At 53.7% G+C, this 5,200-nt stretch overlaps 1 non-coding gene across 1 annotated transcript; it reads right to left on the bottom strand.

Annotated features, from left to right (window-relative positions):
* Window positions 1-1,702: 1,702 nt before the first annotated feature.
* On the bottom strand, window positions 1,703-1,785 carry TRNAL-UAA (transfer RNA leucine (anticodon UAA)). The gene has a single exon. It is a non-coding gene; the product is annotated as a tRNA-Leu (tRNA).
* Between the last annotated feature and the right edge of the window lie 3,415 nt (window positions 1,786-5,200).

The following is a 5,200-nucleotide window of genomic DNA, read 5'->3' as shown; positions in this document are numbered from 1 at the left end:
GTAAGCCCCCCCCACAACCCAACATCCCTCCTGCATCCCATATCCCCCCACCCAAAGTCCTCCTCCAGCCCTGAGCCCCCTCCTGCAGCCCAAGAGCCTCATCCCCAGCCCCACTCCAGAGCCCACATCATGAGCCAGAGTCCTCACACCCCTCCCACACCCCCATACCCCAGTGGGTTTTCCTACATTTCCAAATATATTGATTTCAGTTACAACACAGACTACAAGACAGTGCTCAATTTATATTATTATTTTGTTGCAAATATGCACATGGTGAAGATAAAAACAGTATTTTTCAATTCACCTCATACACAGTCTCTAGTGCAGTCTGTTTAGCAACTTAACAACTTGCAAATGTAGATTTGATTTGGTTACACAACTACCCTCAAAACCAAAACAGCATAAAACTTTAGAGCCTTCAAGTCCACTCAGTCCTACTTCTTGTTCTGCCAATTGCTTACAGCTGCATTTCTCAAACTGTGGGTCCCGACCCCCCACGGGGTCATGAGCAACTTAGTGGGGGTTTGCAGCAACTTAGAGGAGGGTCGCGGTATCACAAAGTGTGAGAACCCCTGGCTTAGAGAAACAAGTTTGTTTACCAGTACAGGAAATAATGCCACCTGCTTCTTATTTACAATGTCACCTGAAAGTGAAAGCCAGTGTTTGCCTGGTACTTTTATAGCCAGCACTGCACGGTATTTACATGCCAGATACGCTAAATAATCATATGTCCTTTCTCAATTTAGCCACCATTCCAGAGGACATAGTCAATGCTGCTGATGCTTATTAAAAATAAAATGTGGTAATTAAATTTGTGGCTGAATTCCTTCGGGGAGAATTGTATGTCTACCGGCATGTTTGATCTGCCATGTATTTCATATGATAGCAGTCTCGGATGATGACCCAGCCAGCTCATGTTTGTTTTAGGATTCCTTTCACTGCGGATTTTGCAAAAGACGAAGAAGGTACCAATGTGAGATTTTAAAAGCCAGCCCCACCACTCGACCCAAGAACCGAACCCGCCTTCCGAAATCAGAGAGAGGAGTTATGAAGCATTGTTCCAGAACTCTTAAAAGAGCAACTCACGACGGGGTTTTCCAGGATACCGGAGGTTGGAAACCCTACACAGGGGGTTGGCTGACTTCATATTGGGGTTGCCATGGTGTCTGGGCCCCTCTCACCACACACAGGGACTCCCAGCCCTGTCATGGGGCAGCAAGGAGGGGAGCTGCGAGTCTGAGGAGAACCCAGGGCTGAGCTGGCAGGGGGGCTGCAGGTCAGGAGCAAGGCTGACCACAAGGGCTTGCAATCCAGGCTGGCTCTTCCTTCTGTAGCAGCGACTCACTGGCTGTGCCGAGCTTGGCCCTGGGTGGCCCCAGGTGGCCTCCTGTCAGTGCTGCAGTCCTCCTCAGTGGGCGCCTCTGCCCCCCCGACTGCCCCTTTCTGAGCCCCCAGGACCCCTGTGCCTGCCATGGGCCCCCTAGCTCTGGGCCTGTGCATTCCAGGAAGGAATAGAGCAGCCCTGGGCCAGGCGCCCCCCCCCCCAGCCCAGCATGTCTGCATCTCCCCTGCAGCCAGGGGGCGGGGACTCTGCCTGCTCTTTCTGGGGTGCAGGGCACACAATGAACCAATAAGCTACACAGGGCTGTTTAAATCCTGTTTCCCACTCACACAAACCCGCCCTTCCAATATAAAGAAGCGCTACCAGGAGTGGGGCTCGAACCCACGCAGACACATGTCTATTGGATCTTAAGTCCAACGCCTTAACCACTCGGCCATCCTGGTGACACTCCCTTAACCCTGGATTGTCTCCATGCCCTAATTCTGCAGGAGCAGCCTGCTCCTCAGCAGCTTGGCATTGGCTCCTTTCATGGGGTACAGCCAGGTCAGGGGAGAGTGGTCGGCTACACGGTGAAATGCAGCCCACGCGGATACGGCTGCAGCTTTCTAATGGCCCACTGCAGGGCCAGGCGCCCTCCCATCTGGCTGTGGAGTCTGATCGGCACACACCCCGCCCGGTGCCTGAGGTGCGGGAGAACCAGGAAGGGTTTGCTAAAAACTGGATTGACCCGAACTAAGTCTGGGTAAGTGCCCTTTTCAGCACACAGAGCCCTTTGGCACTGTGAGCCAGACTGCTTTGTTGGGCTTGGCCTTCCTACACAGCACTAACAGGGGGCTGCCAGGGCACTAACATGGGGCGCAAAGCTCCAGAAGGACCCCGCCATCCCAATGAGCCCTGGATCCACGCCTGAGGAGTGGGCCAGTCCCTGCTGGCTGCCATTTTAGCTGGTACTTTGTGTCCTAAACATTAGAATGGCCACACTGGGTCAGACCAAAGGTCCATCTAGCCCAGTGTCCTGTCTGCCCACAGTGGCCCGTACCAGATGCCCCGGAGGGAGGGAACACAACAGGTAATCCTCACGTGATCCCTCCCCTGTCATCCATGTCCAGACAAACAGAGGCTAGGGACCCCATTCCTACCCATCCTAGCTCATAGCCATTGATGGACCTAACCTCCATGAATCTATCTAGCTCTTTTTTGAACCCTGTTAAAGTCCTAGCCTTCCCCACATCCTCTGGCAAGGAGTTCCACAGATTGACTGCACTGAGCGAAGAAAAACTTCCTTATGTTTGTTTTAAACCTGCTGCCTATTAAAGTAATTTGATGACCCCTAGTTCTTATCTTGTGGGAACAATTAAATAGCTTTTCTTTATTTACTTTTCCCACCCCACTCATGATTTTAGAGACCTCTATCATATCCCCCCTTAGTCTCCTCTTTTCTAAGCTGAAAAGTTCAAGTCTTTCTAATCTCTCCTCATATGGGACCTGTTCCAAACCCCTCATCATTCCGTTGCCCTTTTCTGAACCTTTTCCAACCTTTCCGTTGCCCTTTTCTGAATCTATTTTCCAAAACCAATAGATCTTTGTGAGATGTAGGCAGTATTTGACATGTGGGCACCCCATGGCTTTATATAGAGGCAAGAAGTTAGTCTCTGTCTTATTCTCTATCCCTTTTTTAATGATTCCCAACATTCTGTTTGCTTTCTTGACTGCTGCTGCACACTGCATAAATATGAGACCTCTGCCATCCCTGCCATGATTTCCCAGCTTTCATGGTCCATCCGGCATCCTGGAGGTGACCTGCAGCGCATGGTCCTCCCAGGTCTGGACTGGGGAAAGACACAGGTATTGTCACTATAAGCCAGAGAAAAATTCTCCATCCCCCTCAGTAACAGATTCACCAGGCACTGGAAGGTGGCAGGCGCCCCCTTGTGGCCAAAAGGCAGCACCAGGAACCCGAAGAGCACTATTGGGGTGGTGAAGGCCGACTGCGCCCTGGCCTCTGGGTCCAAGGGCACCTGCCAGTACACTGTGGTGAGATCCTAAGAAGGGCCAGACTGGGTCAGTCCAAAGGTCCCTCTGGCCCAGGGTCCTGTCTGCCCACAGTGGCCAATGCCAGATGCCCCTGAGGGAGTGAACAGAACAGGGAATCATGATGTGATCCCTCCCTTGTTGTCTATTCCTAGTCCCTGACAAACAGAGCCTAGGGACACCATTCCTACCCATCCTGGCTAATACGTATTGATGGGCCTCACTTCCATGAATTTATCTAGGGGTTTTGTTTTATTTTTTATTTATTTTTTTAACCCTGTTATAGTCCTGGTCTGCACAACATCATCTGGCAAGGAGTTCCACAGGTTGACGGTGTGCTGTGTGAAGAAGAGCTTCCTTTGGTTTTGATCCATAGTGGTGAGGTACTGGGCTCCCCCCAACTTGTCTAGGAGCTTGTCCACCCTAGGTATGGGATAAGCATTGAACACGGTGCTGGTGTTGAGCTTCCGATAGTCCACACAGAACTGATTGTCCCACCCTTCTTGAGGATCAGCACCATGGGGGAGGTCCAGGGGCAGGAGGACAGCTGGGCCCCCCCTAGAGCCAGCATGTCTCCGACCTCTCTCTCCAGGTCCTGGGCTGCTTTCCTAGTGACCCAGAATGGGGTACACCTGATGGGGAAATGGGCTCCCATCTCCACCCGGTGGGCAGCCAGGTTAGGGAGCCCTGGTTGGGAGAACAGCTGCTGGTAGGAACGCAGCACTTCTCTGATCTCTGCCTGCTGGGCTGGGGTTAGCTGGTCAGAGAGGGGAATTGACTCCAGCAGGGTGCCAGCCTCAGCCTCTGGGAGGAAACCTACCAGCGGATCCTCCCCCCGTCCTCCCACCACCCACACATGGCCACCACCAACTTCCCCCCGTCCCAGTGTGGTTTCATCATGCGGACATGGTGCACCTGCCGACTGAGCACCCGGTTGGACAGTTCCATCACATAGTTCACTTCATTTACCTGTCTGATGACTTGAAGGGGTCGTCTCGGGCCGCTTGTAGCTTTTTCGTCCTCAGGGATGAGGAGCATCACCTGGCCCCCAGTGGCATAAGGAGGGCATGAGCAGAGCGGTTGTACCAGGCTTTCTGCCTCCTCTGTGCCACCTTCCCCCACCACACACACACACTTCCTCACAGCCTGTTCCCTTCCTGGCCCTGGGGGAATGTGTGTGGGGCAGTGGGATGCAGCTGGCTGTGTGGTGGTGTCTCAGTCTGTCCTGCTGACGTGTGTGTGTGTGTGTGTGTGTGTGTGTGTGTGTGTGTGTGTGTGTGCGTGATGGGCTTCCACGTTCCCCTGGCAAGGATTGTCAGGGTCTGTGGAATTAGGATGCAGGTGTGGGAATTGTGTGTGTGTGTGTGTGTGGGAGGGGGTGATTGGGAGGGAGGGGCTCATCCCCTTCAGCAAGGGGTAGCAGGGACACACACACACACACACACACAAAACTGCACAAAATCTCACTACACTAACATACCCCTAAGACATTCACACCCTGTGTGCAGTGGAACAGAATGTGCATGCAGTGGGGTGATCTCACCGCAGCCCCTGAGTGGTGCTAGGGGCGCTGTGCTGCAGGGGGCGAGGTGGGGACTTTCCCCTGGCAATCCAAGCTGTCCCCAATGTCCCAGGTGGCACTAGGGGGCGCTGTGCTGCAAGGGCAGGGTGGGGGCTCTCCCCAGCAGGCAGGGCTGGCCCCAGTGTGGCAATAGGGGGCGCTGTGCTGCAGGGGCAGGGTGGGGGCTCTCTCCAGCAGGCAGGGCTGGCCCCAGTGTGGCAATAGGGGGCACTGTGCTGCAGGGGCAGGGTGGGGGCTCTCCTCAG

The sequence above is a fragment of the Pelodiscus sinensis genome, chromosome 24 (assembly GCF_049634645.1).
Source record: "Pelodiscus sinensis isolate JC-2024 chromosome 24, ASM4963464v1, whole genome shotgun sequence".
Classification (NCBI taxonomy): Eukaryota; Metazoa; Chordata; order Testudines; family Trionychidae; genus Pelodiscus; species Pelodiscus sinensis.
The sequence above is the reverse complement of the archived record's forward strand: the minus strand, read 5'-3'. Positions and strand labels throughout refer to the sequence as shown.